Source organism: Hypanus sabinus, chromosome 1, assembly GCF_030144855.1.
Source record: "Hypanus sabinus isolate sHypSab1 chromosome 1, sHypSab1.hap1, whole genome shotgun sequence".
NCBI lineage: Eukaryota > Metazoa > Chordata > Chondrichthyes > Myliobatiformes > Dasyatidae > Hypanus > Hypanus sabinus.
Window position 1 is genome coordinate 172,208,365 of NC_082706.1, and position 14,137 is coordinate 172,222,501.

General features: G+C 39.9%; 1 protein-coding gene across 13 annotated transcripts in view; it reads left to right on the forward strand.

Annotated features, from left to right (window-relative positions):
* Positions 1 to 14,137, forward strand: part of fam110b (family with sequence similarity 110 member B) — a 165,517-nt gene that overhangs the window by 91,871 nt on the left and 59,509 nt on the right. For 5 of the 13 annotated variants that reach the window (XM_059981460.1, XM_059981475.1, XM_059981396.1 and 2 more), the window contains one exon: positions 8,919 to 8,990. The exons of the other annotated variants lie outside the window; for them this stretch is intronic. The gene's annotated coding sequence lies outside the window, so the exon portion shown is untranslated. The remainder of the gene's footprint in view (positions 1 to 8,918; positions 8,991 to 14,137) is intronic. 13 annotated transcript variants of the gene reach the window in all.

Consider the following 14,137-nt stretch of genomic DNA (forward strand, 5'->3'; position numbering starts at 1 on the left):
TCAGGCAATATTTCTTCCTCAAAGAATTCCAACAGATTTGTCAGGCAAGATTTTCCCTTAAGATTTCCCTATGCTGACTTTGGTCTTTTATGCACCTTCAAGTACCCCAAGAACTCCTCCTTAATAATGGACTCCAACCTCTCAAGTCAGGCTATTGGCTAATAATTTCCTTTCTTCTGACTCCCTCCCTTCTTAAGAACTGGAGTGACATTTGCAACTTTTCAGTCCACAGGAACCTTTCCAGAATCTCATGATTCTTGAAAGATCATTTGTAATGCCTCCACATTCTCTTCAGCTATGTAGTCCACCTGCTTCAGTTGACGTACCTACCTTCAGCTTCCCAAGCACCTTCCCCTTAGTTTCAGCAATTACAGTCACTTCTGTCTGCTCTGCTCTCAAATTTCTGGCATACTGCTAATGTCCTCTACTATAAAGACTGATGCAAAATACTTTTACATTCGTTGGCCATTTCTTTGTCTCACATTACTACCTCTCCAACGTCATTTTCTAGTGGTCCAATTTCCTCTCTCAGCTTTCTTTTACTCTTTATAAATCTGAATAAAAAACATATGGTATCCTTTTTGATATTTTTGGCTAGCTGGCCTTCGTATTTGATTATTCCTTTCCTTATATTTTTTAAATTGTAATCTGTTGGCTTTAAAAGCTTCCCAACCCTCTAACTTCCTAAAAATATGCTCTTTTATTTGTTTTTATGCTGGCTCTGACTGCCTATATTAGCCATGGTTGCCTCATCTTCTCTTTAGAATACTTCTTAATATTTGGGATGTACCTTTCCTCTGCCTGCAGTTGCTGTTCAGCCATCATCCCTACTAGTGTCCCATTTCAATCAACCTCTGTACTTCCCTTTACTCCACAGTAATAATGATACATCTGACTTTTTGTTCCCCTCACACTGCTAGATGAATTCTATCATACCATGATCACCACCTCCTAAGGGTTCCTATACCTTAAGCTCCTTAATCAAATCTGGTTCATTACACAATATCTGATCCAGAATTGCCTTTCCCCTTGTGGGTTCAACCACAAGCTGCTCTAAAAGCCATCTTATAGGTATACTGCAAATTCTCTCTTTTGGGGTCCACCACCAACCTGATTTTCCTGATCTGCTTGTATATTTTGTCCCCATGTTACACTTCAACTCATTCCATTGACTGCAATTTTGTCCTTCCTCACAGTCTCACTACACACTGTATCTACTTGTATACAAACTGCCCCATTCTCAGTTCTATCACTTCAGTTTCCATCCCCCTGCCATGTTGATTGTTCATTTAATTCCATAGATGCTGTCCATTTCCATTCCGATATGTACATCCATGGCCTTCTCCACTGACATGATGAGGCCATACTTAGATTGGAGGAACAGCACCTTGTATTCCGTTTGGGTAGCCTCCAAACTGATGGCATGAACGTCGATTTTTCAAACTTTTGGTAATGCCCTCCACACCCCTTCACCATTTCCCATCCCTTTTTCCCTCTCTCACCTTACCTCTTTGCCTGCCCATCACCTCCCTCTGGTACTCCTCCCCACTTCTTCCTTTCTTCCATGGCCTTCTGTCTCTTTCACCAATCAACTTCCCAGCTCTTTTCTTCATCCCTCCCACTCCAGGTTTCACCAATGACCTGTGTTTCTCTCTCCCCTCCCCTCAGCTTTTAAATCTACTCAACTTTATTTTTCCAGTCTTGTTGAAGGGTTTCGGCCCAAGAAGTTAACTATACTCTTTTCCATAGATGCTGCCTGACCTGCTGAGTTCCTCCAGCATTTTATTTTGTGCATTGCTTAGTTTGACATTAGACCAACAATCTCCAGGTTGTGAATGCAAATAGCAAGTTTCTGGAAGCTGTACACAAAGAAGAGAGATACTGAATTTTTTTCTACAATTTTTACCATGTTCGAAGAGACACTACCACCAGTAATACCTGTCCCTCTCTCCTCTTTACAGAAAACTTGATTTTCTCTACTGTACCTCTCTAGCAAATGTTTTCATTATCAGAATTTCCAATGGAAAAGCCTCTTGGTAACCTCACCATTATCCAGCATTCAAAACTGTCCTGCAGATGAACCAGTCATTCATTTGCAGTTCTTCCAGTTTACTGTTCTGTATCCATGGTCCTCAAGTGGTCTCCTCTTCAGCAGAGAAATCTGATGCAGATTCGGTGACTGTTCACAGAATAATTCCCTTTCAGATCAGTGCTGACCTTTTTTTTTAACCAGGTTCTTTAATTTTCTACTGCATTCTCTCTCTCCTTTGGCCTCTCATGCTTTTGCAAACAGCCTGGTTGTAAGCTTGAGTATTTCATTGTTCATCTGGACACATTACAGTTGTTGGAACTGGTTTAAATGAGACAATTTTAGGTTTTTCTACAAGGCCTTGTAACATTGGCATTGTCTTCCATAGGTGTTATCTAAATCGCTGAGTATTTCTGGTAATATGATTCTTGTCAGAGAGTCGTGGGGAAGTACAGCAGAGAAACAGGCTCTTTGGCACATCTAGTCCATGCTAACCTATTCAAACCACCTACTCCCGTGCACCTACAACAGGACCTTAGCCCTCTATAACCCTACTATCCATGAACGTATCCAAACTTCACTTAAACTTTGAAATCAAGCTCACATGCATCATTTGCATTGGCAGCTCATTCCACACTCTCAGCCTTCTGCGTGAAGAAGTTTCCTCTCAGGTTCCCTTTAAACTTTTCACCTTTCACCCTTAACCCATGACTTCTGATTGTACTCCACCCAACCTCAGTGGAACAAGCATGCTTGCGTTTACCCATCTTCTCATAATTTTGTATATCTCTATCAAATCTCCCCTCAGACTTCAGCGTTCTATGGAATAGTCCTAACCTAGAAAATCTTTCCTTATAACTTGGTTCCTCCAGACCCAGCAACATCCTTGTAAATTTTCTCTGTACTCTGTCAATCTTACATCTTTCTTGTAGGTTAGTGACCAAAACTGGAAACAATACTGCAAATTAGGTCTCACCAATGTCTTGTGCAACTTCAACGTTGCATCCCATCTCTTGTACCCAATATATTGATTTACGAAGGCCAATGTGCCAGAAGCTTTCTCTACAGCCCTATCTACCTGCGGTGACACTTTCAACGAATTATGGACCTGTTTTCCCAGATCCCTTTGTTCTACCACACTCCTCTGCTCTACCATTCATTGTGCAAGACCTGCCCTGGAAGGTCCTACTAAGGTGCCAAACCTCTCACATGTCTGTATTACAATCCATCTGCCATTTTTCCAGCTGATGCAGATCCCTCTTTAAGCCATGATGGTCTTCCTTGCTGTGCACTACACCCCCAATCTCGGTGTCATCTGCACATTTGCTGGTCTAGTTAACCACACTATCATCCAAATCATTGATACAAATGACAAACAACAATGGACCCAGCACCCGATCCCTGCAGCACACCACTAGTCACAGGCACCCAGTGCTAACCCTTTACAACCACTCTCCAGCTTCTCCCTCAAAGCCAATGTCTAAGACAATTTAACCACAACACAAAAAATGCTAGAGGAACTCAACAGGTTAGGCAGCATCTATGGAAATGCACAGTTGACATTTTCAGGCCAAGACCCTTCATCAGGACTGGCTAAATTTACTACATCATCTTAAATGCGGAGTGACTGAACCATCTTGACTAACATCCTATGCAGGGCCGTGTCAGATGCCTTGCTAAAGTCCATGTAGACAACATTCACTGCTTTGCCTTCATCAGTTTTCCTGGTAACTTCCTTGAAAATCTCTGTAAGATTGGTTAGGCATGACCTGTCATGCATGTAGCCATGCTGACTATCCTTAATCAGCCCACTTCTATCAAAAGATTCGTATATCCGGTCCTTTAGAATACCTTCCAATGTCTTTCCAACCACAGATGTCAGGCTGATAATTTGCTGCTTTATTTTTGAGCCTTCTTGAGCAACAGAACACTGGCAATGCTCCAGTCTTCAGGTGCCTCACCTGTTGCTAAGGATTATCTACTAAGGCCCCGGCAATTTCTGCACTTGACTCCTGTAGGATCCAAGGGAACACCTTGTCAGGCCCTGGGAATTTATCTGCCTTGATTTGCCTCAGGATAGCAAACACCTCCTCCTCTGTAATCTGTAAAGGGTCCATGAAGTTGATGCCACTTTGCCTCACTTCTATAGACTCTGTATCCGTCTTCCTGATTAAATACAGATGCAAAATAGTTATGATAGGATCTTCCCCCATCTGTTTTGACTCCACACATGGACTACTGTTCTGATCTTCCAGAGGACCGATTTTGGCCATTGCAATCCTTTAAGACCATAAGATATAGGAGCAGAAATAGATCATTTGGCCCATTGAGTCTGCTTCGCCATTCAATCATGGGCTGATCCAATTCTTCCAGTTATCCCCACTCCCCTGCCTTCTGCCCATATCCTTTGATGCCCTGGTTAATCAAGAACCTATCTATCTCTGCCTTAAATGCACCCAATGACTTGGCCTCCACAGCCGGTCACAACAACAAATTCCACAGATTTACCACCCTCTGACTAAAGTAATTTCTCCACATCTCTGTTCTAAATTGGACGTCCTTCAATCCTGAAGTTGTGCCCTCTTGTTCTAGAATCCTCTACCATGGGAAATAACTTAGCCATATCTAATCTGTTCAGGTCTTTTAATATTTGGAATGTTTCAATGGGATCCCCCCTCATTCTCCTGAACTCCAGGGAATGCAACCCAAGAGCTGCCTGATGTTCCTCATATGGTTACCCTTTCATTCCTGAAATCACTGTCGTGAATCTTCTCTGAACCCTCTCCAATGTCAGTATATCCTTTCTAAAATAAAGAGCCCAAAAACTGCACACAATACTCCAAGTGTGGTCTCACGAGTGCCTTATAGAGCCTCAACATCATATCCCTGCTCTTTATATTCTATACCTCTAGAAATGAATGCCAACATTGCATTTGCCTTCTTCACATACAATTCAACCTGGAGGTTAACCTTTGGGGTATCTTGCACAAAGATTCCCAAGTCCCTTTGCATTTCTGCATTTTGAATTCTCTCTCCATCTAAATAATGGTTAGTTCATTTATTTCTTCCACGTAAGTGCATGATCATATGTTTTCCAACATTGTATTTCATTTGCCATTTCTTTACTCATTCTCCTGAACTATTTAAGTCTCTCTGCAGGCTCTCTGTTTCCTCAGCACTACCTGCTCCTCCACCTATCTTTGTATCATTGGCAAATTTAGCCACAAATCCATTAATGTACATTGACGTACATTGTAAAAAGCAGCGGTCCCAACACCAACCCCTGTGGAATTCCACTGGTAATCAGCAGCCAATGAGAATAGGATCCCTGTAATCCCCCTCTCTGTTTTCTGCCAATCAGCCAATGCTCCACCAATGCTAGTAACTTCCCTATAATTCCATGGACTCTTATCTTATTAAGCAGCCTCGTCTGGCAACTTGTCAAAGGGCTTCTGAAAATCCAAGTTCAGCATCTCCTTTGCCTACGCTGCTTGTAATTTCTTCAAAAAATTGCAGTAGTGTAGTCAGGCAGGATTTTCCTTTCAGGAAACCATGCTGGCTTTGGCCTATTTTGTCATGTGGCTCCAGGTATTCCATAATCTCATCCCTAACAATCAATTCCAAAAACTTCCCAACCACTGATGTCGGGCTAACAGGTCTATAGTTTCCTTTCTGCTGCCTCTCACCCTTCTTAGATAGTGGAGTAACATTTGCAATTTTCCAGTCATCCGGTACTATGCCAGAATCTCTTTATTCTTGAAAGATCATTGATCAGTACTCGAGGGTGCATTCCATCAGGTCCAGGAGATTTATCCACTCGTAGATCATTAAGCTTCCTGAGCACCTTCTCAGTTGTAATTTTCACTGCACTTACTTCACTTCCTTGACGCTCTTTAATGTCCAGTATACTGCAGATGTCTTCCACTGTGAAGACTGATGCAAAATACGCATTCAGTTCCTCTGCCATCTCTGCATCTCTCCAGCATATCTCCAGCATCATTTTGTATATCTACCCTCGACTTTTTAAAAGAAAAAGCTTTTAGTATCTTTGATATCAGTCACCAGCTTCCTTTCATGATTCATCTTTTTCTTCCTTCTGCAAGCTTTCAAAAGCTCTCCAATCCTCTAACTTCCCACTGGCTTTAGCTTCCTTGTATGTCCTCTCATTTGCTTTTACTTTGGCTCTGACTTCTTCCTAATAACCTTCTTAGTTTCCTTCTGCAAGCTTTCAAAAGCTCTCCAATCCTCTAACTTCCCACTGGCTTTAGCTTCCTTGTATGCCCTCTCATTTGCTTTTACTTTGGCTCTAACTTCACTTGTCACCCATGGTAGTGTCCTCCTTCCATTTGAAATTTTTTTCTTATTTGGAATATATCTATCTTTCACTTCCCTCATTTTTTGAAGAAACTACAGCCATTGCTGCTCTGCTGTCCTTCCTGCTAGTGTCCCTTTCCAGTCAACCTCTCATGCCATTGTAATTTCCTTTATTCTACTGAAATACTGACACATTGGAATTTAGTTTCTCCTTCTCAAATTTCAGTGATCTAGATCATATTGTTATCACTGTACCATAAGGGTTCCTTAACCTTGAGCTCTCTTATCGCCTCTGGATCATTGCCCAACACCCAGTCCAGCACAGGCAATCCCCAAGTGGGCTGAACAACCTGTTCAAAAAAAAATCCCCTAGATATTCTACAAATTCTTTCTCTTGAGGTCCAGTACTGACCTGGTTTTCCCAATCCACTTTCATGTTAAAATTCCCAATGATTATCATGAGATTGCCCTTCTGACACTCCATTGCTATCTCTTGCTGTAATTTGTAATCCACATCCCAGCTGCTGGTTGGAGGCCTGTATACAACTGCCATTAGGGTTCTTTTTACTCTTCCCATTTCTTAACTCATCCAATGGAGACTCTACACCTTACGATCCTATGTCGCCCCTTTCTAATGATTTAATATTATTTCTTATACACAGGGCCACACCACCCCTCTCTGCCTACTAGCCTATCTTTCTGATACATTGTATATCCTTGGACATTCAACTCCTAACTCTCTGCGATCTTTAAATGCTTGCCGTCGCATATCAACCGTCAACCCTTTAAAGTATCATTTGCCAATCTATCTTAGCTAATTCACGTCTCATACCTTCAAAGTTACCCTTCTTTAAGTTCAGAACCTTTGTTTCTGAATTAACTATGTCACTCTCCATCTTAATGAAGAATTCCACCATATTATGGTCACTCTTACCCAAGGGGCCTCGCACGACAAGAATCCATGGAGCTGACGTGCCTTTTTGCATATTTATTTTAAAACTAATGGCATTGTGGTCACTAGATGCAAAGAGTTCCCCTACGCAAACTTCTGTCACCAGCCCAGCCCTGTCTTATTCCCTAAAGGCTGATCATATTCTCTCTTTGGATCTTCTACGATTTAATTAGGAAAATTTTCCTGGACACATTTGATGATCTCTATTCCATCTAGTCCTGTGACAGTATGGGAATCCTAGTCAATATATGAAGATAAAATCACCTACTATAACAACCATATGTTTCTTGCATCCTTCTGCCATCTAACTACAAATTTGTTATTCAAAATCCCTTGGATTCTTGTGTGGTCTGTAGTATAGCCCCATTAGCGTGGTCATACCTTTCTTATTTCTCAGTTCCACCCATAACACCGCACTAGACAAGTTTTCCATTCTGTCCTGATGGAGCACTGCTGTGACATTTTCCCTGAGCAGTAACACCACCCTTCCTCCTTTAATCCCCTCCCCTTTGTCGCATCTAAAACAGCAGAACCTCGGAATAGTGAGCTGCCAGTCCCTCTGCTCCTGCCACCAAGTCTCATTAATGTGCTTTTATTCTTGTGCCTTTTATTCTACCATTTTTCCTCTTCTGTCATTATTCATCTCCCTTAATTTATAAAGCCTCTTGATCAGGGGTTCCCAACCTAGAGTCCACAGATCCATTGTTTAGTGGTATTGGTCCATGGCATAAAAAAGGTTGGGAATCCTGCTATCCATCCCTAGATGGATCAGTTGTGAATTGTACACTTTTACGATCGAAGTCGTACAGACTTCCATTCTTTGTCAATTATCACACATCTGTCCTACTTCCTGCATTTGATCAACAGCTTTGTTTGTTCAGATGTTACATGCCACCATCATCCACTTGGGTATTTAGTTCCAGCTTTCAGCTTTGCTTGGTTCTTCTTTGTGTTTCCTCTAGTGCTGTTACCTCCTCATTCATGAACGTATGCTTTCTCGTTTTAGACACCTCAGCATTTGTGTCATTTGGGCTCCATCCCATTACAGGCGTTGTTAACTTTGCTCTCTACACCCTTCACCATCCCTACAACTTAAAACACATTTATTTTCCCTCTTCCAGTTCTAACGAACAGAATTTTGTTTCCTTTTTCCTGTGAATACTGCCTGATCTGTTCAGTCTCCATTATTTTGTACCTTTTTTTAGGTTTGTGTCATCTGCAATTTTGCTTTTGCAATATTAGTGCAGTCCTATCATTTCATTAATCTACAGAAGTATTGGAAGATGCAGGAAAGATTTTGGGTCTTCATGAGGGGGAGTGAGTTAATTATTTGTGTACACTGTGGAACCTTGAATTGTTCTCCCTAAAGTACAGTGGACTGATGGTTGGTTAGACATATGTATTCATAATTGTGATGGGTCTGAACAGTGAGGAATTCTGATGGTTCAAAACGCAGAAGGCAAATGACCCTCTTCCCACCACCCCCGCCATCTTTAGGAAAAACATTTTTTGAGAAACAAGTAATCTTGTGCTGAACTTTCATAAACCCTAATAGGTTTATGAAAGCAGATTGGTTATCAGTTTTAAAAATGGATGCGATAGACTAAAACAGTTTAATTTCAGGTTGACTGGGAAGAGCTGGGAAATGAGACTGGCTTCTCTTACAAGGAGTTGAGATGAAGTCCTAAAGGAATTGTAAGTAGCAGCATGATGGTAACATCCTTTGTTTGATTAATACCTTCAGGCAAGATCGTACCTCCAATATCTGCTGGAGCTTTCATGTGGCTTCAGTATCTGTGTTTGGCTCTTTAACGTCTTTCAGTAGTTAAGAATAAGCAATATTTCCTCACCAACAGCCTGTGAAACTGGATGACTCCAGATTAATTACTGTGAAGTTATTGGCATGAGTGCAAGTGCTGAATAGGTCAAAAATGATCTGAAGCTGATGAACATTTAAGTAACACAACATTCCACTGAGGGAATTTAATTTCAGGCTATTGTGATTTAAATAAGTTAGGTTTAAAATTTGTGCTTGTTCCCAAGTGTCTGCAGCAGTGAGGGCTAAATCTAGTATTAACAAAATCTGTACTGTATACACGTAGGTAGTGGGTTGTAATGAGCCTGACATCAAAGAATATTGTTTCCTGAAATTATCCATTATAACTCAAAATATAGATTTTCCATTGTTGGTCCTGATCTTGCTGATAAATAGAAGAATCACCACACTGATACTCTTAATGGGTTAAATTAGCAGATAGGTTTAGAAACACATTATACTTGTAGATAATCAAAAATATTAGTGTACAAATGAATATGAAGAATCTTCTATTGAGAGTTTCAAGGGTGAGTTCTTAGCCTTACAGAAACTCACTTTCACAATAAGTGGATTTCCACTTAAATAGGTGAGAGGTCATTACAGGAAAATTAATATATTTCATTATGAAATATGGGTAGAATATTGTATGGAGCATGCCTTAATATGGGAACAAAAATAAAATAAAATTGTAGGTATTGAAATCTTGAAGTGTTCAGCAAGTGAGGCTGTGTCCATGCAGATACAGGTTTCCCCCTGCTATTCGAAGGTAGAGCGTTCCTACAAAACCGTTTGTAAACCGAAATGTTGTAAATCGAAGAAGCAATTACCAATAATTTATGTGGAAAAAAATTTTGAGTGTTCTCAGACCCAAAAAAATAACCTATCAAATCAAACCAAATAACACTAACATAGTAAAAGCAGGAATGATATGATAAATATACACCCTATATAAAGTAGCAATATTGTATGTACAGTGTAGTTTCACTTATCAAACTCCGGAAGACAGCAAAACAAAATCAATTTGGAAAAAAAAAAATTGGCACATATACACATGCGCAAACAACTGCCCACACAAGGCTTCACGGTCATTGTAGTCTTTCTCGGGGTAAACACACGTATAAAGCGGGCATCTTTTTTTCGTAGAAGTGGAAATCCTCTTCGGTTAGCGAAAACAGATACTAATGTAGGTCTTTCGTAACAGTGAGGTGTCGTAAAGCGAACGTTCGCTAAGCGGGACACCTGTATTAACATTTTTTTGAATAATGAAAGATGATCAGTCCTGGGATTTAACTCTTTATCCATAGATGTTACCTGTTTTGCTGATCATTTCCAAGAAATTCTGTTTTCTTGCACTTACATAGCACAGTTTTAACATAAAACATCACAAGACTCTTCGTGACAATATTGCCAAATACTTTTGCCATGAAGCCACAAAGGGATATTAGTGAAGAGTGTAGTGGTTAGCATAACACTATTACAACTCTCCTAACACTGGTTCAATTCTGCTGCTGTCTGTAAGGAGTTTGTACATTCTCCCTAGGTGTGACTCAGTGACTCACTGAGTGAGTCACCTCCAGCTACCGTCGACATTACAAATGATGCTTTGGATTTTGCCATCAATTTAAAAACATGGTTTACATGCTGCAAATCATTTAGCTTGATTCTGGAATGAGGTCAATGCAGGTTGAACAATGTCCAATCAATTGTGATGATTAGCTACATTTATTTATGGAAGGTGAAGTGAAATGGCAACAAGAAAGGCTAGCAAAATTTGTCAAAGCTGTCTCCACAAAATCATCTAAATTTATAGGAAAATAAGTGAACTAATGTCGGCATCCTCTCCCAGGCCTATATCAACAAGTATTGAGGCACTCAGCTGGCTTCATTCGGTAGACTATCCCATTTGAAAGTTCAAAACCAAACTCTCAAAATGAGCACTGTCCTACGAGTAGATTACTCGGCAGATGGAGAACAATATTTGAGAATGTGCTCATAGCTTTTGTAGAAAGGTATAGCATCCCCACTGATCTTTGGGAACCTGCAGCTCATGACACTCAAAGTGGGGAAGCAACACTTCGGAATAATACTGAGAACCTTGGAGTCGTGCATCAAAAGAACGGAGAAGCCATGCAAAGTGGAAGGAGAACACCATGCCACCTGCTGCTCTGTCTGGAGGGGCTTGTGGTTGCCATGTTGACCTCATTAGACAGTAGGTGCAGGGGTAGGCCATTCGGCCCTTCAAGCCAGCACCGCCATTCAATGTGATCATGGCTGATCATTTCACAGTCAGCACCCTGTTCCTGCCTTCTCCCCATATCCCTTGACCCCGCTAACTTTTAAGAACTCTATCTATCTATTAGCCACCTTAAACCTACAAAAGTGGGTGAAAACTGCTGAGTGAATGCAGAAAAAGATTGGTGATTGAGGAAAGCACCGATACTCCTCATTGGTAGGTCCCATGTGTTTTCGCCAATTAAGGCGAGTGGATTTTTGTCAGGGACATTATTTGGTTTTCGTCAGCTTGAATTTGCCAATTTGCATCTAGCTTAAAATTTGAATAAATAGAGGGAAAAAAATTGAAATAGAACACGGCTTCATTTTTTTCCATAGCTAATATAAATAATGGTCCCAGATTTAGTTGGATTTCACTTAGATGCTTGATTACACTTAGAACCTGTATTATGTTGAAAGTGAATATCATTACAGATGATGTTGACAGCTTCTGTGGGCACAAAGATCTAAAGCGTGATTAAAGCCACATCTGCCAGATAAGAAATTATTTTGAAAAAGGTGTCAAGACTACTTTGATCTTTGATTGTGGTGGTTTTAAGTAAATAAATTCTGTACTTTCAATTTATGATGCGTGTGCCTTTGAAGATTACTACTTTTAATTAAATCAGTTAAATATCCAGAATGGATTGTGTGAAAATACATTATAGAAATTCCAGTGTTTTCTCTTGATGCATATCCATGCAAAGACAGGTACCACTGTAATGCTGTAATGATGTGGGTCCAGTAGCTTTGTTTCTGATGAATGTTTCTGTTACTACACCAGTCTACCTTTCACAGATCAACTACTGCCTGGAAATAGCAGACCACACCAGATTCCAATTTTAAACTTTGTGTTGACTGCCCCAAACCTTTTGCAGTGATGACACTTTGCTCTCAGATCACTTTTTTTCTTAGCTCAAACTAAAATTCAACTCCAGGAATACTTAACCTTTGGCTTATTCCTGGGTAAGAAAAAATTTAATTCAGTGCTTGAAGCAAACAAGAAAAACTAATGGCTTTTAAATTTCTCAAGCGAAAGCCCTCTTCATTAATTCTTAAAAGTATACTAAACTGCACAGTTAGAAGACCTTTATTGAGTTCAGTATCATTTGTATTTTATTAAAAGGATCCTTGTATCTGAGTTAATAAGTTTATTCCTGAGACTCAAGTCCACAAACTAGGTTAACTTCTCAATGCTGCACTGAAGGGGTGAAACACTATCAGAAGCGTTACCTGGCAAGAGTGAATGACAGGCTGCGTTTTCAAGTGGATGTTGAAAATTTCATGATGATCATGAGAAAAGAGGAGTTTTCCATGGTATCTAAGCCAATATTTACTTATTCCGTATCAGATTTGCTTTAGAGAGACTAAATGCCTCTTGAAAAAGGAAATGGTGATATATAATATATTGATGTACAAAAACATAAATGCTACATATTTTACTGCTTTCAATGAATGAATGGTACAGTGTGACTAAAAGTCTAATTTGTTGAAGTGTGTCTTATAGTCACATGCATAAGGTTACTAACAGAAGTACCATATATGAAATGGAAAGTATCTCCATCAGGGAAGACTGACTCTTGAATGGAGCAATTGTGCATATTATGGGTTGTCATGAGTTTAGTTAGTTTCATCATATGCTTACAAATGCAGGATTGGCATTACAGTCAGAACAGACTTGTAGAGTTACTGCATTGTGGGATTTTAATTAAAAGATAATATCAAAACTCATTTTGGCAGTATGTGGCATAATGAAAGCTTTAATTAAATCCTTTTGTTGTTTTTTGGCCCTTTGATCTTGGATTAATATCCACATGCTTTATATCGCTCTTTAAACCAGATAGAGCAGTGCAGCAGGAGTTATTAATGTAACGTGCTGTAGTCATGATGTACCCAATTTCTTCTTTCCCCTTTCTCACTATTCCAAATCGGAACTCATATCATCATTTTATATTCTGTCCTGAAGCCAGTGAGCAATAGTGTGAAATACTGACAGAAATGCGGAGCAGTCGGGCAACATCTATGGAAAGTTGAGTTTCTCATTCCACAGCTGCTGACTGACCCCGCTGTTTCTTGTATTTTCATTTCTTTTATTGATTCACAGCATCAACAGTGTTTTTTGGCACTCGTGAGTTAACGGTGTGATTCCTTCAGCACTAGTGAAATCATGCATGGACATGACGAAGATCCATATTTCTTGGGGTAGATCGTAAAAGAATCTTGAAGGGAAATGTGTTCAGGTTAGCTTATTTGCAAGAGCCAGACCTGTAGAAATAGACACTTACCATGCTGAGAGCCTTAAGTCATCAGAAACTGTAGCTGTTAACTATTTTCAGTATGCCATAGTTAGGCTGCGTCAGAGGTGCTGATCAGTTATTTATTATTGATTACCAATTGTCACTCAGCATTTTTTATTACAATATAGTCTTGGGATTCTTTCCATTTAATAGCTTTAACATTTGTTTTGAGCAATAGAATATCTGAGTTTTGCTATCGGTAAGCTTTTTTGGAAAACATTACAACAAAGTCAGAATGCCTTCATCTGCCATCCACACACACGGTGGCGTTTGAAAACAGGACTTTGGTTTTATATTTTGTGTCTTCGGCCTTTTATCCTTTTCCTACCATTTGATTGGAAAGCTCTGGTTTTGCAAAGTTGATTACACCTCATATGGATCTGAAATTGGCTTCCTAAGTCAGGAGAGGAATTATTTACCATCCGATTAGAATACTTTTTAATTGGAGTATCTAGCAC